The sequence below is a fragment of the Podarcis erhardii genome, assembly GCF_964252035.2.
Source record: "Podarcis erhardii genome assembly, chromosome: 8".
Taxonomy (NCBI): domain Eukaryota; kingdom Metazoa; phylum Chordata; class Lepidosauria; order Squamata; family Lacertidae; genus Podarcis; species Podarcis erhardii.
Genome location: NC_138499.1, coordinates 69,876,408 through 69,899,396, shown reverse-complemented (window position 1 = coordinate 69,899,396; position 22,989 = coordinate 69,876,408). Strand labels below are relative to the sequence as shown.

At 43.8% G+C, this 22,989-nt stretch overlaps 1 long non-coding RNA gene across 1 annotated transcript; it reads right to left on the bottom strand.

The window, feature by feature from the left end:
- Positions 1–4,057: 4,057 nt before the first annotated feature.
- On the bottom strand, positions 4,058–15,956 carry LOC309348193. The gene is made up of 2 exons (XR_014159286.1): positions 15,900–15,956; positions 4,058–4,542 (listed from the first exon to the last, which is right to left on the bottom strand). It is a non-coding gene; the product is annotated as an uncharacterized lncRNA (long non-coding RNA).
- Between the last annotated feature and the right edge of the window lie 7,033 nt (positions 15,957–22,989).

Below are 22,989 nucleotides of genomic sequence, written 5' to 3'. Positions count from 1 at the left end.
GACTTGGGATTTGCAAAGGGATTGCGGGATTGTGGCAACAAAATAAGGCCTGTGATTGAGCTCCCACAATCTTCTGCAGGAAAATGGTCTTAAAATGCCACTGTGCAGAATAGGAACCTGTCTCTTGGAGCATACATTACACACACACACACACACACACACACACGTATGTATTTTTATTTTGTACATTTCAAGTTTATGCGTTTCACTGATTTTATACATTTCACTAATTTTACAATCATTTTGACATTTCAAAACATGACTTCCTCCCCCCCTCTTTCTGCTGTTCCTTAAATTTATTTTTAATATCTTCTGCATATCCAAATTAGCTTAATTTGCTCACTTATTCATCTTCTTTAAATATATACTCTAATAAAACTGCAGCTTATTACAATAACCCTGCCAATGTTTTTATTTTATCTGTAAATATTCAATATTCAATCTGTTTTTATAATTAATCTGTAAATATTCAATAAACCATTTCCATTCTTTTATTTAAAAATTGATTTCTTATTCTTCTGGTAACGTTCACCATTTCTGCATACTCCATAAGTTTTCATATCCAGTCTTCCTTTGCTGGGACTTCTGCTTCTTTCCATTTGGGGGCAGGTAACATTCTTGCCACTGCAGTAGCCTACATGAATAAATTTCTATACATTTTAGGTAGTGCTGTCCCTATAACTCCCCAAAGAGAAGCTTTTTTCATTCTTTTATATTCCTTCAGTAGCCAAATAACTGCACCCACAAGAAGTTTATTTTCCCTCGCAAGCCACTCTGGTTTCCTTCAAAGCAAAAACCCCATCCAGGCATTTGAGGGAACAGGTTGTCGGGAATCAAGCCCTTATCAGGAGAAACTGGCAACTCTCCCAGGCACCCGGCATGATTCCCTGTTGACCTCCCTGGCTGCATTCCCCAGCAAGATCCAGGCTAGGTCGCAATAGGCGATCCTTCTCAGCATGAGAAGAACACACCCCTCTTTCCTGCCCCCCCCCCCGGGGCAGGGGAAAGAGATAGACAGAAACGTATTTACATGCCTTTATTTCTGTCTTTGCAGCGTTACAAAAAACATGACTGCTCTCTTCTAACTCCAGCAGTCTAGTGACAAACACTTCCTGGACAGGAATAAACGGAAGAGCTCATATTACACTCTGAGCTAATTCCGGTGCTTCGCACTGTGAATTGACTGCCCCTCTGATTCCCACGGGCAGTCCCAACATTCCCATCATGTTTACTTTTCAAGCTAGCACTTTGCAGCTGCATTGCATCCATATCGTAACACGGGTGAGTGCTTTAGCTGCAGAGGGGAAACGATCGTGTCCATGTAAGTAAGCTGTGTCCCCAACCCCATGTTCCTATGCATCCTTGTTCCACTTCAGACCTTCATGCATGAAATGGTCCAAAGCTGACTTTCTAAGTGTGTTTAACTCCCTGCAGTCAGGAATCCTGCCTGAATAGTGCAAAAGAGCCAAGGCCATTTAATTGCACAGCAAACTCTTCAACATGCTATGAAAGCATGACACTTGTTTGCCTTCTGCACCAACTATTTATGGCTATCTGCATCCAAAGGGATAAAACATGTAGGGCACTTAAGCCAGTGGAGAAAGAGGCTATCAATCCCAGAGGCCAAATGCAGCCATGCAAGCTTCTCTTATCTGACCCTTGGAACTGTCCCTGGGTCTCGTGGTTCTCCATGACATCAGCTCGCCACCAGCAGTAGCAGCTCTTCTCTGCCCTTGAGCCTCTCGCCCGGTTGGGTGGAGGGTGAAGAGATGCGAGAGCATAGAACTCTCTGGCTTTTGCAAAGCTGGAACACAGCCTACAAGACAAAGGTCAGAATCACATCTCTGCCTACATTTGCCCCAACCACCACTGGTATACAGTACCCTAAAGGTTGCCCATAAAGAATGTGACCTTGGGGGAGACAAAAGTGACAAACATACTTTTGGGGGGTGGGGAGGAATACACTTAATTAACATGCACCAGGGGCAAGTAAAACAGTCGGCGTAGCTTTTCTGGTGCATCATAAGAAACCGGCTCTAGAGCTGAAGCTCAGAGGGTCATTGGTGTTTTTCAAAATATCTTATTTGGGTACTCTTTATTCTCAATGCAACATTTCTAATGTGTGTTTTAAATGTGGAGTTTTACCTTGCAATCCAAAATCTGAGTGGCCTGAAGTCCTGGCACCTCCAGGTTAATTTGGCTGGCATCATATATGAAAGCTCATATGGTGCCCTTTGTCAAAGTAAAGGTAAAGGTAAAGGGACCCCTGACCATTAGGTCCAGTCTTGGCCGACTCTGGGGTTGCGGCGCTCATATCGCTTTACTGGCCAAGGGAGCAGGTGTACAGCTTCCAAGTCATGTGGCCAGCATGACTAAGCCGCTTCTGGTGAACCAGAGCAGTGCATGGAAAAGCCATTTACCTTCCCGCCAGAGCGGTACCTATTTATCTACTTGCACTTCGAAAGCACGGCAACTGCTAGGTTGGCAGGAACTGCTAGGTTTGTCAAAGTACTGTTAAATAATCCCATGTGCTGTCGTATCATGCTAATCACCATAGATCTGTCAAACACAAGTAGAGCTATCAAAACTCCCAATTTTCTGAGTTGTGGGGCACAGGGAAGGGCAGGTGAGATGAAGTGGAAGAGGTATCCCTCTGTTGGGATCTGCTAGTGAGGCAGCTTACCACAAAGGAGCAGCCCAGTGCTGTTATCTCCCCTAACAGTAGCCAGCTCAATGCACGCAGCCCCCATGGGTCCTACATCAATCTTGCGGTCATCACATGATGGCGACAGGCCTGATCTGGGTCTCCACTGCACCAGCATGGTAACTGGGGTAGCAAAGAGGCATTTCCCCTGCTCCCCACCTTTCGCTCTGGCTGGCATGAGCAGCAGGGGTTGTCCCATTTGGCCTGCCATTTCTATCCACGGAGTTTCAATTGTGACTTAAATGCCTGCCAACCATCAAATGCTGTCGGGTATGAACTGCAATGGCATACCACTTCTCAAAAACCGAAATTGAATTATCAGTCAAGTATCTAGTCTCACGCGATATCGAACACAGATGTCCACTTACGAAATAGTTGGCCAATGTTTGATCTCACACAAGCGTTGGATACTTTTCAGCGCTGGGGTTTTCAGAGATAAATCTGAGGGGAATTTTGGGGGACAAATCAATCTCAGCCCTTGAAAATGCAGTCTTCTGACAAGTAGCTTAATGGGTGGCCTTGATTCTTCAGCGAGAGGAATTACATGACATTGAGAAGTTCATGGATACTTGGGGAACCATTGTTCTAACCACTCATGAGAAGAGGTTAAAAGCAAGCTAAATTACTATGTCTCTCTGTCATAATTATACAGCAAGTCAAGAAGTCCCACCACTGACCCTCCGCCTCCTGTGTCGCAAGGCTATCGAGGAGTTAAAAAAATGAAGTGTTCGCTGGCATCTTAGCAATTTTCATATATTTTGCCACAGCAGATGTGACTTTTCAGATTAGCAACAGCCTTTCAGGGACAAGCTCAGACTGGCACACACAGAATGCTTCTAAGGCCAACCTATTTAAACAGGAAAAAATGTGCCATTCATCCATCTTGAAAAAGGCTTCTTTAGTGCACTGTGTGTCTCTCAAAATATACTGCCGGCAAGCCAGTACTCCACTGTGGGAAAACAAAGAAAAGTCGGGGTATCACTACTACGGCAAGATCCAGTGACATGGGCAAACAAGAGAGAAGCCACTGAATTGAGGAGGCTGGGAAGTTGCCAGATAGCAGGCAAATATACAGAAGTCTTGCCTAAAGTAACAATTTTTGCTACCACTAGTTCGGTGGTATGCACTGGTGTCAGAGGTGGGGATGTGTTTGTGGTTGCCATAGTGAGGAAATTGCCTTGAAGAGGTAACCTCCCCTCAGATTAGTTCTTAACAGCATTTGGATTTCTCCTCTTCCTTTCTTAACCCTTTAGTCCCATTACTGGTAGCTGCCTGGATGCATATTGCTTCTGTAGCATCGCCTACTGAGAACATGAGCAAGAGACTAAATGATGCAAGGAAGAAACGCCAGAACCAAGAGAATAATAATTTTTAAAAAGATAATTGGACACAGGAGGAATGCTTTCAGAGAGACAAAGAATGCAGTTTTCTGGATCTCAGTCGCTATGCATGTCTGCATCTGTGAACACACCACAACAGCATCCAGGTCAATGATGTCAGGTGGGGGGAAGAGTGAGAAAGCTCTATTTCATTCCTCATCAGCAAGATTAAAGAGAGTTGCTTTATTTTGATTGACGGGTGGCACCTACTCCTCACACTCTGAGCAGGATAACTCATAGTGCCAACCCAAATTGTTGGAAGGTATGTAGGGGGGCTAATATATATAGTGAGGACTTGCCTAGCAATTGATGAGTTTTTGAAGGAAGGTTTTCATGAGCTCCAATAGGGCAGCTGTTGACACAGATCCACTTATGGCACTGTTGCCCCTTTTTGAAGATGGAGACGAAAATATACTTTATGAGCTCACTGCTTCCCTTTTTTTCCCCTTTGGTTGCAGCCTGAAATTAGAAATTAGTAACAGCTAATTAGACGGAGGAGTGGAATTCTCAGATTTGGTTTTATGGAAAGACTTGCTTGTCAATTGTCAACTTTATTTTACTAAATAAACTGTTTCAGTCAAAGAGTATGACCGGCTTCCTCCATCAACTCATGTGGTTTATGTAATGATATTATAGACTGAGTTGTTTTTATTTCTTTATGTTTGGCTAGTTCATTTGGCGAGACAACACACAGTGAACATTGCAGTATGTCTTTCTGTAGTTTAGCAATGAGAGCATTGTTATATCCCAAGACCTGAACTGGGCAGCCAGTTATCATAACCTACAGTATCACCGCAATCAAGTATACCACTTATGAATACGATAGGACAAAATTACACTTTGAAATGCAAATTTAGGGCTGTTAGGTCATATTTATCTTAAAGAACCTGAGTGGCAGACAAATCCTGCTGGATTGCTGAGATCTAGAAAGGAACAAATTTTGACACACACCCCTCCCGGCAAACGTTCTTCTCCCTCCCTCTTAACACCCCCTCTTTCAACAGGAGACAAAAAAAACAAACTGCAGCAGCATAGCTAAAACTTAAGATGCCTGTTAAGCCAAGTTGAGCTCACATCATTTGCATCCAGGATTTCTGTATTCAATTAACTCTTAAACCATTTGATTATCACTCGGCCGTTTTTCTTCCTCCTGATAAATGAAGCACATTCACTGGAATGTGCTAATTAATTCATTTGCATTCAGTGCTCTTAATGAAGAGGAGGAGGCCAAGAAACGGCTATCTTAAGTCCGTCTGGACGTCTGCATCACACATGGGTTTTGCAGAATACAGCTCCCAAGGCAAAGAGGCAGACAAGCCACCCTCCGAGCCAGAATCAGGGGGATTATCTTCCCACATGAAGGCTTGTCTTGATTTTCCAGAAGAAAAACAAATATTATCTTTTGTCCCTAGACTGCCAGGGAGGATTTCACGTGCAATTGCCATCTGCCAAACATGCACATATAAATTTGTTTGGTGGATTTGGTCAAGCTATGTTTCAGCTGTTCTGTTCCTAATTAAGTTAACTAGTGAGATGTGCGGCATAATTTGGCAACAAAACCTGCTATCGTGGCACTGATTCTTCCATCAAAAAAGCAGGACCTTGCAGCGATTCCTGTAAAAGCCAAGAATTGAGTCCTGATCAACTGCCTTTGAAGCCATTCCTACTTCGAAGCCATTCGAACTACATGCCATGGAAACATGGAAATGGTAATGGCATTCCCTCCAACAGTCTTCAGATGAAAATAGGGACATCCCCCCCCCAACTGACCTTCCTTGAGCCCTCATTTTTGTCCCCCTCCTGCAGAGCATTTCCTATCAGAAGAAGGGCGAGTGCCATCACCACTTCATCAATGGGACCCATACCCTCCATTGTCCTGAGAAAACACCTTAATCCTGATTTTATTTTATTTTATTCTTTGGCAGATTTACAAAAAGAAAAACACACACCCAAAAATATATTTTAGAAAGGGGCAAAATTGAACAAAGCATGGATGCACAACACACACACACACACACACATATATATGGGACACAGGTGGCGCTGTGGGTTAAACCACAGAGCCTAGGACTTGCTGATCAGAAGGTTGGCGATTCGAATCCCCGTGATGGGGTGAGCTCCCGTTGCTTGGTCTCTGCTCCTGCCAACCTAGCAGTTCAAAAGCATGTCAAAGTGCAAGTAGATAAATAGGTACCACTCTGGCGGGAAGGGAAACGGCATTTCCGTGTGCTGCTCTGGTTTGCCAGAAGCAGCTTAGTCATGCTGGCCACATGACCCGGAAGCTGTACACCGGCTCTCTTGGCCAGTAAAGCAAGATATCAGGGGTCCATATACCTTTACACACACACACACACACACACACACACACACACACACACACACACGACTCCTTGGTCTACACTCCCTCTTTCCTTCTGCCCAGGGTGGCCCTTCCCTCTGCCTGTCCATCAGAGCTGGTGCGTCATATGGAGCTGGGCCTTGGTGTGGCAGCCTCTCCTCCTCCTTACCTGCTCTCCAGAATCCACTGCAAGCTGCCCAAGGAAGAAGGCTGGCAGCAGCGGCCACAGACAAGTCATGGATAGCAACGGGATGCTCCCTCGCAGCCTCAACCACCACTTGGGACAAGCTCCAGCTCATCCTCCTCCCTGAGCTCAGAGGCTGAATTTTCCATTTCAATATTTTAGAGTTCCACTCATGTTGACTCTGACATTAGCACTTTATGGGTTTGTAAGCAGTGTGCCTACATATCACTGGTAAACACCATCTCCAACTCCTCGAAAGATTCCACCAACAATGTCTCCAAAAAATTTTACACATCACTTGGAAAGACAAGCGAACTAATGCCAGTGTACTGGAAGAACCAAACATCACCAGTGTTGAAGCAATGATTCTTCAACATCAACTTCATTTGACTGGTCATGTTGTTTGGATGCCTGATTATTGTCTTCCAAAGCAACTACTCTATTCCCAACTCAAGAATGGAAAGCATAATGCTGGTGGTCAACAAAAGAGGTTTAAAGACTTTCTCAAGGCAAATCTTTAAAGATGTAGTATAAACACTGACAACTGGGAAACATTGGCCTGTGAGCGCTCCAGTTGGAGAACAGCCTTTACCAAAGGTGTCATGGGTGAAAAGGAGAAATGGCAAACCCTCACCATGATCAACTCCTGCCCAGAAAACTATGTCCCCACTGTGGAAGGACGTGGGGATCCAGAATTGGCCTCCATAGTCACTTACGGACTCACTGCTAAGACAGTGTTCATGGAAGACAATCTTACTCGGCTACGAGTGATCACCGAAGAAGACGACGACATATCACTGGTACATTGATTTATAGTGTCTCTGTGCCTAGCAAGATTGATTCAATCGTTTTTCGTATGTTTTCACCTATAGATAGAGTTTGCTTAAAAAATAATAATCATGGCCATCCCGCGGCCCAACTCTATCATATGGGAACAAAATACCATGCTGCCAAGTCTGAATCAAGCCTATCACTATCATCACACCAAGAATAAAATCTATGGGCTGTTTTGTTTTTGGTGTATGAAAAGACCTTGCTAATGCAATTTTCAGCATCAATGAGCAATCTTTGTCGCAGTTACATCAATAGGATTTTTAAGTATGGTGGTAAACAATAATTATTTAAATCAACAGATTGCTTGATTCGGATATTTTAGACAACTACAGTGATTGCCCATTTCTGTCTTAACCAAAGGCAATTCTCCAAAGCAGAACTTAAGGTTACAATTTATAGGTGCTCAGGTTGTCTTTGACGGATGTATTCCACATGTATAATATGATTTTTAGGCAGGCAGGAAAAAGTTTCATTATAATGCAAATTAAACCTTTCATGGATGTCATTTGTGCCACCCATACCGACAAGATAGGGACATTTTGCTACCATATCACTTTTTCACTCTTTTCAACCAAATTGAATGTTGGATCATGCCAGGAAGCTTAGCACATGTATTAATTATTTTAGAGATTAACAGAGCTTGTACCTCCTAGAGAAAAAGTGAAATGTTCTGTCTTAGCCAGTCAAAGTTAAACATGCTTTTAAGTGACCCTGGTTTCACAGGGAGAGTTAAGTGTGCCCTTAGCTTCATCCCCTTGAAATCTATAAGGTTTTGAAATGCTTGATTTTGGATTACACTTATAGTTTGCTTTTCTTCTAATGGGCTTTAAGGCTGCTGACCAGTCAGTGGCCAAGACTGCTCCAATTTTTTCATTGTATGCATCAGAGTCTACAGGGGTTTTTTTTTGGCCTTCAGACCTTTTGCTGCCTTTGCTCCCTGCCACATGCCAACTTTGCTGGGTTAGATTCACTGTCAGAATACTCAGAATAACTTTCACTAGTTTTTTAATTAGTACAAAGCCGAAGGATTTTAGCAGAGTTCCAGAAATGTGCCCCTTGTGTTACATTAGCAATTGTTTTGATGAAAAAGATTGTTGAGGGCTGTATATCCTGTGATCCACTCAGTGGGTAGCAGAGCCTTGACACTAGGGGCTCAGCTACATTAGCAAAAACAACTATTGAATGTGCTATTATAAACTTGCAACACCAGATGGCAACAGAGAGCAAGGAATTTTTACACGTTTTTCCATAGGGTTTTTTGGGTTTTTTATAAAATTGTTATAATAATCTAATTCCAGACTTATTTATAGCATGTAGATCCACCCTAGGTCACTGTTATGATAATAGACAAGCTACAGCCCCCTCATAGTTTGTGATTCGAATCTGAAACAGCTATTTTGGTATTTTAGGATTGATATCTGTTACTTCATTTCCATCCCATAATTGTAAATATTTTTGTTTTCCACTTCTGAAAATGCACAAAAGCCCATGTAGATGACCACTTTATCACATACATAGATCTCGCACACTTGGCATAGCTGTCAATGTTTCCCTTTTTTTAAGGAAAATTCCCTTATTCCGAGTAGGATTCCTCGCAAGAAAAGGGAAAAGTTGACAGCTATGACACTTGGAGGGCCAAGAGATCTCAGGGTGAGGAAGCTAGTTTTGAGCTAGCTTTGTTAATTTGTATGCGCTCAACATTTCAGTTTAGCATTGGGTGACAAAATCAGAATTCTGCCAAAAAATCTCAGCTCTTGTGATACCTACTGACAGATCAAATAATTGTCCCCACAGAGGGTGGGGTCCACCTAAATAATTGCACTTGTGCAAGGATTACTGCTAGTGCAATGGAACTTCCCCCTCCCTCCATGTGCCCCACAACATCCCTAAATCTGCTCTGGAGGTTTGGGGAAAACCACAGAACAGATTTATGGGGCACACAGTGGGAGAAGAGGGAGAGAACATTCCACTGCACAATGATAAATTCTTGTGCTGATGGACTATTTCCCTTAATGTTATACTGAAAACAATCCAGAGTTGCTGAAGTCCTGTGCTAGCATTATGCTTAAATAGAGAACAGGTAAGGGAAATTGTGGTGTGCCTACATTGTCTCTGTGGACACTGGTCCTTGCATGCACAATGAGCAGGCTGCGAAATGGCATCCAAGCAGATTTTTTGTGTTGAATCAGCAAAATGTCTGGATTTTCACTTTGGGGAATATGGCAACCCTAGAGAATTGAAGTTTGTTTAACTACCCAGTGCTATCAGGATACCTGACTGGGCAGATGCTTCCAAGCACATTCAGTCAAATGATCTTAGAAGCCCCTTCAGATCATCTCACGCAATGTGGGACTGAGTGTGTGGGGACATTGAACCATAACACAACTACAGAGCATGTTTCCTATGCTCTGCGGACTTGGGCAGGGAGGTGCAGCCATTAATGGTGCATGTCTAATGCATGTTCCCCCCCGCCCAAGTGGCTTGGAGACATGTGCCTCCTTCACAGAATGAGACTCAGGTTTTAATCCCAATTTTCAAAGTGTGTTTAAACCCATCTGCAGGTTCAAATGCAAAGCTCTGTATCACAGCAAAACCAGCCATTACAACGATCGTGCATGGAAGTGCCATATCAACTTGAAATTGTTCTCCGAGAAGAATCAGGAGATATTTAAAAAGTGAAGAACTTCCAGACTTCTGAGCATTTTTCAATTGCAGATTATGTATGCTTCAGTACGTCAGCACCAGAACTCTTTGATATGTTTGTGCTATTATAATTCAGATTGGACAATTTTATATAAGTGCCTTCAATTGCCATGTTTGATTCTGAATTCTAGTATAGTTTAAGCAAGCACTTACTTCACTGTTGTGATGTATATGTGATGCTAATGACCAGTACCAAGATGAAGGTCTACCCGGCTTGCTTTTTTTTTTAACCAGGCTTGCATGTTGAGCACGCTGCTTTATGTATTTACGTTGTGAGCAACTTCCAACTGTCAAGAGCAACACCTCATTGCCTTCCACCTCAATGCCTTCCACATCAGGAAGACTCTGGGCATCACATAACAGGACAGAATCTCAAACAAAGATGTGCTCTTCCAACACCACATTCCCTGCATGTTTACACTCCTGTAAACCATGGAATGGAAGTTAGCAGGAGTCCTGAGGATGTGCTCTTCGGGGAGCTGGTTTCCAACTCAGATCTAAGCAACTACATGGAGATATTATTTTGCTCAGTTGCATACTGTGGAGCCATGTATGGTTCCATATTTTTCTGCTGCTATTTTTCCAGGTCTCTTGGGTCCAGATGCTGGGTATCAAAGTTGGATAGAGTGCTATTGTGTTCTGGTCCTGCATGCAAGCTTCCCATAGGCCTCTTTTCCCACTGTGAAAATGATTCTGGAACTGATAAGCCTTTGGTCTGACCAACAGATGCTCTACTTATGTTCTTACATTCCTATGCTACCGGGGCTGTACTGAAGTTACAGTACAGAAAGATCAGCTTCCTATCAAGGAACTATTATTGTAGGTAGGTTTATGTGACCAAGCCATTTATAGACCATGTACTTTGTTCTTCATTGCAGCTGAAAATCGTGAAGGTTGGAGCCAGCAATGTGTGTTAGAAGATTGTGAACATGCAATTTGACTGTAGAAGAAAGTGCATCTAAACATGTACAGAATACATTCCCCCAAAACACTAACCACAGAAAAAGGCACTAATAATAATAATAATAATAATAATAATAATAATAATAATAATAATTTTATTTATTTGTGTCCTGCCCTCCCTGGCCGAGGCCGGACTCAGAGCGGCTAATATCATAAAAACAACACAATATGCATAAAAACAGACATCAATTAATTAAAATACATCTTAACATTAATTCAGACAAGTTAAAATTTGGGCAGGTGGCAATTATCAGGTTGGAATTGAAAGTGGTTAATACTTACCAGGACCAACTGTTTCCACAACGACCTGTGTGTGGGTTGGGAGCCTCCCACCCTCCTGTGTGGGTTGGGGGCTTGTTTTATACAAAGGAAAGTAAGTCAAACTGCATTCTGCCCAAAGGTCTGACGGAACAGCTCCATCTTGCAGGCCCTGTGGAATGATTTGAAATCCCGCAGAGCCTTGGTCTCTTGTGGGAGAGCATTCCACCAGATTGAAAGATGGGGCTTCCACTTCTGAAGATGGAAGATTGGGATTATGCTTGATCCCAGAGCAATGCATCTCGTCTCCTGACCAGATGTTCATCTGAAGTCTTTGCTCATAGCTCTTAGCTGACTGGACTGATCTGATAGCTTAGTCTGTAGGGCATGAGATCCCACATTGGATAAAAAGTTTCTGCAGTGCAGGGAGTTGTACTAAGATGACCTCTGTAGTCCCTTTTAACGCTACAATTTTATGATTCTATGGAATAGAACCTGATAGCCACACACAAGATTTTCTTTTTAAAGGAGTGGAAAGACTTCTATGGGTTTCTCTTCCCCATGCCTCACAGTCACACAGTGCAAAAAAATTAGTACCATGAGAAGTGGATCGAAATAGTCATTTACACATCTTTGATGTTGCTGTTTTCAATCAGCAATAATAAAGATCAAACGCTTGCAGCATCAAAGATAAAGGCTGATCTACCTTTTAGCAATTCAGAATTATGTGGATATAGCACATGTTGCTTTTAGTGAGGCCTTCAAAAAAAGAAAAAAGAAAGAAAAGAGGGGGAAATTGCAGTGCCGCAAGGTAGTAACAGGGAGTGGTGGGCTGTTTGTTTATTTTTAATTTTTTCGACTGATTTTGGAAAGATGCCGGCCGAGAGGAATTCTGACTGAAGAGGACAAACATGGAGGGAATGAAAGATGCCTTTAAGAGATTTAAAAATGCCAAGAAGATGGAAAGGGACCCGTGAAGTGACTGTATAAAGGAAAATTACCAGTGGGTAGTAAGCACAATATACTTACACGGATAAAGACTTTTAAATAATAATCTTGGCATATGTTTTAATCCTCTAACTAGGGGGCTTTCTTTCCTTACAGTTTATAGTGGTATAGTTGCTAGAGGTTTTTTGTGAATTTTTGCCATTCTGCCACATGTCATACTCGTTATCCAGTTAATATTTCAGAATAATGTACTTAAGAACCTCCTTTTTCTTCTACCACAAAACGCCTGACTTTTGCTAAAGATCTAGAATGGATCCTCAATATTTTCCTTTGTGTGGCATGTGTAGAAGCATCATCTTGGCCTCTGGGTTGAGGGCTGATGGGCATGGTTTGGGAGAAATCTGTTTTGTGCCACTTTCCTCTGTCAGTCTGCAAACTCAGTTCAGAGGAGAGAGATATCAAGCTAGAGATGATAGTACTGAGTCAAAGTAATAATAATAATAATAATAATAATAATAATAATAATAAATTTTATTTATACCCCGCCCTCCCCAGCCGAAGCCGGGCTCAGGGTTGCTAACAACAATAAAACAGTACAAAAGTACAGCACAAACAACACTCTAAAATCATTCATTATAAAATTAATTAATTCAAGCCACTGGCAACCATTGGGCCAGAGCTCCGCGAAGATTGCCGAGGGAGGGAGTCAGGCTGTGCCCTGGCCAAAGGCCTGGTGGAACAGCTCTGTCTTGCAGGCCCTGCGGAAAGATGTCAAGTCCCGCAGGGCCCTGGTCTCTTGTGACAGAGTGTTCCACCAGATCGGAGCCACAGCCGAAAAAGCCCTGGCTCTAGTTGAGGCCAGCCTAACTTCTCTGTGGCCTGGGACCTTCAAGATGTTTTTATTTGAAGACCATAAGTTTCTCTGTGGGGCATACCAGGAAAGGCGGTCCCGTAGGTACGAGGGTCCTAGGCCGTATAGGGCTTTAAAGGTTAAAACCGACACCTTAAACCTGATCCTATACTCCACCGGGAGCCAGTGCAGCTGGTATAGCACCGGGTGAATGTGATCTCGCAGCGAAGACCCCGTAAGGAGTCTCGCTGCAGCATTCTGCACCCGCTGGAGTTTCTGGGTCAGTCTCAAAGGCAGCCCCACATAGAGCGAGTAATCCAGTCTGGAGGTGACCGTCGCGTGGATCACAGTGGCTAGGTCAGGGCAAGAGAGGTAAGGAGCCAACTGCTTAGCTTGGTGGAGATGGAAAAATGCTGCCTTTGTTGTAGCTGCAATCTGCGCCTCCATGGAAAGGGAGGTGTCAAAGATTACACCCAAACTCTTAACAGACGGTGCTGGCACTAATTGCGCCCCCGCAAGAGATGGGAGTTGCCCCCCCCAATCCCATATCGTCCCGTCCCAGCCACAGGACCTCTGTCTTTGAAGGATTTAGATTCAACCGGCTCCCACGTAACCATCCAGCCACAGCTTCCAAACATCTGGTCAGTGTGTCTGGGGCTGAGTCAGGATGGCCATCCATCAACAGATAGAGTTGGGTGTCATCAGCATACTGATGGCAACCCAGCCCAAAACTCCGGACCAGCTGGGCTAGAAGGCGCATAAAGATGTTGAAAAGCGTCAGGGAGAGTATCACACCCTGAGGTACTCCACACACCAAGGAGTGGTGCGATGACAATTCCCCCCCAAGTGCCACCCTCTGTCCCCGACCAGAGAGAAACGAGCGCAGCCATTGAAGGACTGTGCCCTGGATCCCCACGTCGGCAAGGCGGTGGTCCAGAAGTTCGTGATCGACCATGTCGAAAGCTGCTGACAGATCTAGAAGAATCAGCAGCCCCAACCCACCTCGATCCAGCTGTCTATGAAGATCATCTGTTAGGGCGACCAGAGCTGTCTCGGTCCCATGACCAGCGTGAAAGCCGGACTGGAATGGATCCAGAGCTGATGTTTCATCCAGAAACCCACCAAGCTGTTCAGCAACCGCTCTCTCAATCACCTTACCCAGGAACGGAAGATTCGAAACCAGGCGGTAATTGGATAGATCTAAAGGATCTAATGATGTTTTCTTTAAGAGCGGGCTCACCACTGCCTCCTTCAGTTCCCCTGGGAATGTCCCCGTGCCAAGGGACAAATTGATGATATCCCCCAGGAGGGCCCGCACCTCATCTGGACATGCTCTAATCAGCCAAGATGGGCACGGGTCAAGAGGACAGGTGGTGGGCTTTCCAGCTCGGAGGAGTCTGTCCACATCGGCTGGGGATATCTGGTTGAAGTGGTCCAATAATGGACCCGATGACAGTCGAGGGGCCTCCAGTTCTTTTATTGTATCCAAATTGGCAGGGAGGTCATGGCGGAGCAACAAGACCTTCTCCGCAAAAAAGCTCGCAAATGCCTCACAGCTGTGTGTCAAATTGTTATTTAAATTTGGCTGTCCCTCAATGGACGTTAAAGACCTGATTATACTAAATAATTGCACCGGGCGAGAGCTAGTGGATGCAATGGAGGCCAAGAAGTCAGACTTCTTAGCAGCCTTCACCGCCATCTCGTAGGACAGCAATCATTAGCTATAGACCAGTGGTTCTCAACTTGTGGGTCTCCAGATGTTGTTAGACTACAACTCCCATCATCCCTGAGCTCTGGCCTTGCTAGCTACGGGTGATGGGAGTTGTAGTTCAACAACACCTGGGGACCCACAGGTTAAGAAAGGCTGCTATAGACAAAAATTCATCACAACAACAAAATTCACCATAGCTGAGTTCCTCTTCTAATCACCTATATTCCTCATACATTCACTCATAACTCCAACATTTACTGGCAAGAGGAACATGAGGGTGTGTAAGGGGTGTGACTACAACCTTGGAACACATCTCAGTTCGGGGACAACCCCTGCTCCCAACTAGCTTTGAATTTTGCTTTCCCCAAACTTCAGTGGCAATGCTTGCTGAAATGGATTCTAGAATAACTTTCTTGGAATCTGCCAACAAGTCTTTGGCCTTTGTCCACAAACTCAGTTTTAACTACACTTCTGAGCAGCTCCATCATTTCATCCCCATCCCAATTTCAGAGAAGATGGGTAGTTGTCAGGGACTGGGCAGAGGAGGAGGAATAGTGGACCCTTCCAGGGAGGAAGAAGAGGAAGACAAGGGTTTGCAGAAGGTCACAGCTCAGAGGTAGATGAGGGGGAAAGCTGGGAAATCATGGGAGAGCCAGAGCAGTAGGTGGCTGACACATTCTCACTAGAAAGTGTTCCAGACCCTCCATCTCCCAGAACCCAGCAAGCCTTAAAAGTAGGAGAACAAAGAGCTTGAAGACAGAGGGCACATATTCCTCGTTCCTTATCTTCTCCTTCTTGGTTATTTTTTCAGATACAGAGAAAAACCTGCTGTAGAGTGGAGAAAGGAAATGTGGTTGTATGAATCAGTCCCAAAGTCACACATAAAGTTGATTATTTGATGGGTGCAGGGTTGTGAATGTATACATAAATTGGCCTCAACTTGATGGGTTACAAACTGACAAACCAATCTAAAACTTTTCCCCAACAGTAAAAGTTAATATATCCTTCCAAAAAAACTATTCATCACCTATTATGCAGATCCATCTTGACAGTGCTGAGATGCAGTCTGTTAACTGTTTTGGACTTTACCAAGACTTAAAGCATATCCCCTTTGTGACATCACACCTGACATCAGAATGTCATGTTTGCATTCAACCTAGACTATCTCCATGCCAACAGCAATGGCCAGTAAAATTCTGCAACCAAGTAACCTGACTACCCAGTTGCTTCTATCTTATCTATTGGATGTTCATTTTTTGCTCTCATAATCAAAGCCTGAAGAAGGTTCTGTATCATCTGAAAACCTGCTTCCACTGTTAAAGAAAACTAATTGTCAGGGACTGGGCAGAGGAGGAATGATGGAGACCACCTACCCATCCTGACCCTTCCAGGGAGGAGGAAGAGGAAGAAAGTATTGATTTACAACAGGGGTTTGAGGGAGGTTGCAGCTCAGAGGCAGAGGAGGGGGAAAGTTGGAAAATCATGGATGAGCCAGAGCAACACCCAGTTACACATTGTCATTAGAAAGCATTCCAGGCCCTCCATCTCCCAGAACCTGGCAAGCCTTAAAAGTAGGAGAGCAAAGAGCTCAAAGACAGAGGGCACCCGTAGAAGAGATGAATGAGCAAGTGGTAGAGATGAGAGGTGGAGATTTACTTGGGACAATTCCATTAGCCAAGAGTCTGGCCACTCTCTGTAAAGATTGAAATAGAAAAGGAGTGTAAGAAACTTTTCCTTATCTTTATACTTTCCTGGGCAACCAGCTGGGAGCCACTGACAGCATCCTGACAGTAGTGGACCTAAATTGATCGAGCTGGTAAGATTTGCACATACAGTACAGTGCACATGCTTCAGGTTACAGACGCTTCAGGTTACAGACTCCGCTAACCCAGAAATAGTACCTCGGGTTAAGAACTTCGCTTCAGGATGAGAACAGAAATCACATGGCAGCGGCAGCGCAGCAGCAGCGGGAGGCCCCATTAGCTAAAGTGGTACCTCAGGTTAAGAACAGTTTCAGGTTAAGAACAGACCTCCAGAACGAATTAAGTTATTAACCCGAGGTACCTCTGTACAAATCTTTTCTCCAAAGAGCTCAAGAGTGGTGTACATGGGTCTAGTCTCATTTTATTTTGACAATGAACCTCTGAGTTGACATGGTGAGTGGGTGAGCTGTGTGGCCAAGTGGGTATTTAAATCCAGGTCTCCTATAACTGTTTTCAACCATATGCTACTTACTGCAGCAGCTTTGTTGCCTAGAAATTAGAGGAGATAATGGGGAAATGTAACGTGAACAACAGAACTAACATAGTAATTGCTGAAATAATGTGGAAAGGACATTTTCATTTATTACATTCTATTCCAAAGTTCAGGCAAAATAGCACCCTTGACAGCTTCAAGGATAAGACATTTTGCATCCTAAATGGAAACAGCTTCAATTTATTGTTATGGAACCTTAGTTTGTTCAAGCATGACAATATCCGTCAGGATTTTTTGAACTATTTAAAGTTTCCTCAGATTATATAGTGGTGCCCATCTGTTACCCAAATGCCAAATTAAGCTTGCAATTTATTGTTATTATTTTGAATGACGCTTTGAGAATGTGCCTGTTTTTCAACTGTATTGCATTTTACAGCTGACTGACATCTGTAGTTTTAATGCACGTAGGATTAATAATGCGAGGACACTACTTTGTCATTGGTTTCTTACTGCTTAGAATAACATCCCATCAATAGGTGGCAACTAATTCATAATAGAAAATCAACGCCATTTGAACAAAAGTTGATAACAGGTAGTAGTGTACATTGGGTTATGTTGTACTATTTCGAGAGTAGTAACTGTGTTGGTCTCTTGCATTAAAAACAACAAAGAGTATTGTGGTTCCTTTACAGTTGGTTGCTGGTGAGTAGATGCTTTAGGTTGGGGTGATCTGTAAGCATATAATAAATGTGTTGGTCTTTAAGGTTCCACAAGACTGTTGGTTTTTGTTGGAAAGAGGTTTGGAAGAGAGATTCTTACCCTCTTTTAGCAGAGTTAAGCACAATGGCTGTTGCTCCAAGCACATTAAAACTTGGTTAACTTCACATATACTCTCATCCACCATTAAACAAACATTCCCCACAAAAATACTTAGGTTAGAATAAATCACAGACACTTAGCTTTCCAAATAAGTAAAGATTTTTACTCACAAGTCTCCATCTGCTATCAATAAAACAAAGATGTGAAAAACATTCCAAACGACTTACAAATCTTTAGATTAGGAAAGATGCAGACTTTTTTTAGAGATTTGGTTCAGTTGCAGCATTTGCTGAGTTAGGAGCCATTAGCCACATGGCTCCTTGCTCGTACCAGGAACCACAAAAAGAAAAAGGGGTGGGCTACTGAGAGCCTATTAAGCCATGCCCACATTGGCAACTTGAGCTCAGGGCTTAGGTTAACCCTTTCATGCATGCAGGTGTGAGTCAGTAAATATATATTACAACAATTTTAAGGTGCATGGCAAACATGGCTACGCCTCTGGAAATTGCTACAATGAAAGGCATCAGATTTTGACATATGGAGTGAAGAATCTGGAGTGAGATGCACAGATACAGACAGATATTATCATTATAACCAACGCAAACAGCAAGATCTTCATTCCTAAGTGATGGAAGGTGGAAAAAATAGAATCAAATCTATACAATGCCTGGACTATGGTGAGGGACTATGCTGCTGTCCCCAAAATACTGAACTATCAGATCAGCATCCTCTATAGTAAACAGAAAAAGATAAAGAGTAAAATCTTGGATCTGGAACCGGTTGCAAAGAACTAACCTTATGCACCAGGGGTGGGGAACTGTATTCAGCCACTGGGCTGGATCCTTTCTTCCCCCCTTTGATAGTTGAGGTGCCCACCTGTCATTCATATGACATAACTTGAAAGGGGATTGCCTCTGAAGTCTGTGGTTTCAATATAAACCATATGAAAGTGGACTTCAAGGTGATGACAGCCATGCTTTTACCTGCCTTACTCCTGACATCACATCTAACACCAGGGTGGGATGGGTAGGTATGGTTTGAGGAAAATGTGCTCCACTCCCAATTAGGACCCTTGCGGGACCCATAAATTCTCCATCCTGTTCTACACAGCCATACACTTGGCAGAAATTCTCCAAAACAAAGCAAGTAGTTTATTATACAAACTCCTTGGAGATATATTTTATTAAGCTGTAATCTTGCTAAATAACAATAAATAGTCACAATTCAAATGAGTTCATTCTTTCATCAACAATTACTTTAGCATTGGGGAGAAGATTTCTGTTCGGATCAAGAGCTCTGCCAGGAGTACTCTCTCAGCTCCACAGCATGCCAACATCTTCATGGCTGACTTATAACAATGCTTTCTCAGCTCTTGTCCCTCAAAGCCTGATTAAATCTTCATCATCAGGAGTCATGGGCAGAGGACATTTGAGCAGTTCCACCAGATAGCAATAACTGTTGCCCTACCAATCAACCTGTGCCTAGACCAGACCATGCAAGAGGTTCACTTTCCTATGCAGGAGGCGCTGTGGTTTAAACCACTGAGCCTCTTGGGCTTGCCAATTGGAAGTCGGTGGTTGGAATTCCTTCGATGGAGTGAGCTCCCATTGCTCTGTCCCTGCTCCTGCCAACCTAGCAGTTCAAAAGCACACCAGTGCAAGTAGATAAATAGGAAGCTGGCCACATGACCCAGAAAGCTGTCTGTGGACAAACGCTGGCCTGAAAGCGAGATGAGCGCCACAATCCCGTAGTCACCTTTGACTGGACTTAACCGTCCAGGGGTCCTTTACCTTTACCTTTTGGGAACTGACCAACTACTACACCTATTTTCATACTTCACCACAAAATCCATTATCTACAGCCAGGGCATTCCCCTCCCCCCCGCGCCACAACTTGCCAGAAGTCAGTTCCAGCACCTTTCTGGTGGCCGCCTTTGCCATTCTAAGGGAACAAGTTAGAACTACCATCTAGCAAAGTGGAAAACTTGGATCAAGAAGGCCAGGCTGGTAACCAGGAGCAATCTACCAGAGGAGAGATCTAGAAGACAAAACATTAGAACACCACTCGCGGTCACTTCCCACCTCAAACCATCCAAAGATATCATCAATGACCTACGGTCCATCCTCGATAATGGCACATTCCCCGACCATGCCTTCAGTGGTAGGTGTATAATTGCTTACAGACAGCCCCCTACCCCAATGAAAACAGTCAACTGCAAGCAGTGACTGGCCACCCAACAGAGAAACCAGTCTCTGAATAGATGAATACCTTTGCTCTCTTTCAGATCACTTGCCCTAAAAAGCACTGAAATGCTTTTTTTGTTAGCCTTTTTAGCTTGGCCCCAAGAACTGATGTGCTTTCAACACCAAGGGCATAACTTGAATGAATTGGGCACAGCAGCCCTTTGAATTTCTTCAACATTGTGATTTATTTTTTTAAAAATAAAAAATCTATAGCCACCTCTCATCATTTAAACACATTTTACAACATTTACAGCAAGTGAATACTGATAAATCTCATGCTTCAGTCAAAGTGGGTCAGGGCATGGGTGTGCTTTTTTTTTAGTTTTGCAAAGTGTTTTCAGAGTTAAGATGTTCTTTCTGGTGGAGTACAGCAACCTTGTTGCAAACAGGTTACATGCGGCTGCTTGTGAAAAACAGAAGCATCACAGTAATGGAAGGAAGGTGCTTTTCTTAGCATCTGAAGCAACAACCTTTGCCACACTTTCATGATAAACCCAAATTTGTACAAAACAAAGAAGACAGGCCTTTGCGTGTGACATTTTGTGCCTGATGTCCTTGAGGAAAATGTTATGCTTTTAAGTTTCAGTTCTGAAGGATGCATGTATGATTCAGAATATTTTATTTTCCTTTTGTAGATCCAATCATTTAACACATGCAGTTTCCCTCAGTTTTATCCAAGTGCATCCTTATACGTATCTCAAATGCAGAGGCATTTTGCATTTGTAGTTAGTGTTAAAGAAAACGACTTTCTGATGAAATCCATAGACTATTCAGAGGCTGTACAAACTGCCTAATTCACCTAACACCTGCAATTCCTAATTGGTATAGGCATTTTCCACCTGTGAATCAAGTTCAGATTTCATCTTTGGGTTAGTGAAGGATGTACTCTCTGAGAGTTGCCTTCTCTGTAATCAAAACTCCATAAGACCAGTTGCCTTGCAACTTTGAGGGCTTAGATCCAAAAATGAACTGTCAATCAAAACAAACCACTCTTTCAAATACAGTGGTACCTCTAGATATGAACAGGATCCATTCCAGAGCCCCATTCGCATCTAGAGGTAAACGTAACTAGTGACAGCACGTCTGCACACACACACGTCGCTTTTTGCCGCTTCTGCGCATGCGCGTGATGTCATTTTGAGCGTCTGCGCATGCGCAAATGGCAAAACCCAGAAGTAACGCACTCCATCACTTCCGGGTTGCTGTGGAGTGCAACTCGAACACGCTAAACTCAAAGCATATTCGACCCGAGGTATGACTGTACTCAAAATCATTCATGTTCTTTGAATGAATCGCTTACTCTAATTTCAATGGTCAGAGGTGCATGTCATTGCTTACATAGCCAAAACAGCACAGTATCCCCATACGAGAGGGAGCCAATGACAGGTTTAGAAAACCCCCAATGTTTGCAGAAGTGAAAAAAGATCCCCAAACTTTAAGAAGGGGGGATGGTTCAAAAAACACCCAATGAGGATCGATCATGCCCAGCAGCCACAGAATACTGGCTGACTATTGGGGGGTGGGGGAGGCGGGGTAATGAGAAACAAAGGGGGCAGGGAATAGACTGTAGCATCCTGGAATGTAGGTATGAGTGACTGGCTGAAACCCCAGACAGGTTGCAGGTCCCACTTGTTCTGTTCCACTTTCAAGAACAGCTCTTGGCTCTAACGTGAGATGGTTGTGTAAAAAAAACAACCCAAACAATAAATAAATAAATAAAACCCAACTTCATTAATAATTAATAGAGTATCGATTAGCTTTGTTCAAAAAGCCTATGTTCTCCCAAGTGGCCAATTTGGAAGGAGACCAGCAAACATCATCCTGTGATGCTGGAAGATAGAACTGAAATTACTAGTAACCAGGTACCGTGTGCTGAAGTCTTTCAAAGCAGGGACCACTAAATGATCTCATCTGCCAATCAGCAATTACACACAGCTACATGTGAGTCAAAGTTTTTGTCGTTGTTGTTGTTGTTGTACACCTTCAGCCAAGTCAGGGAAGGGCACGTGGTAGACAAGGGTTGTGCTTTTTTCTTTTTTCTCTCTGACCTACGTGCAGTGTTCTCTGGCAGGTAAGCAAGTCCTGATAAGAAGTAATGACTTTCTCTTCCATTGCCCTCTGATCTTATCCAGTCACCTAGAACGGGGACTGAGAGACTGGCCTGCCCCCTCCCCACCTCCACTCGACACAGACTCAGACCTCTACTTACCTGCTGATTGCCTAGCAATGCTCTGGCAGCCTTCCAACTCTTCCTCTTCTTGAGAGCTAACAGAGCCTTCCCTGGGAGGTGGGGTCAAGCTGCCCTTTCTCGACGGTCACCCAGCTCTCATCTGCAGAGTTGGTCCCCCATTCATTTAGTTCACTTTCTGAGTCTAACTCTTCCCTGCGCCCTGGGGAATCACGTTCCTGACACTATGGGCAGATTTGCAAACCAGATAAACTGCTGTGGGTGCCACATGTACCTCACAACTTTCCCTTCCCCAGCTGATATTCCCCCCCCCCCTGCATTGCTCCCACATCATAATTAGGCTTGGTGGGGGAAAGCCATTTACCGTTCCTGGGGAGATGACGTTGCGGGCTGGGAGCAAGCCCTCCCCACGCGCACGGGGCGGAATAGCCCCTGCGCCATTGTGTGGTCCTCAGCCATGTCATCCTTAGGCCATCCAATCCGGACGGTCCGGGGCCATGGCATGGGTTGGTCACCATGGTTGTCCAAGGGGCCTGGTAGGAATTTTTTCCCACTTGGCAAATTGGCACTGACCATTTGGTTTTTCGCCTACCTTGTAGCAAATCATCACAACTTTGTAAGGTTTGGTGGTTAGGAATTGGAGTATTAGGATAAAGGGGAGGGGAGGTAGT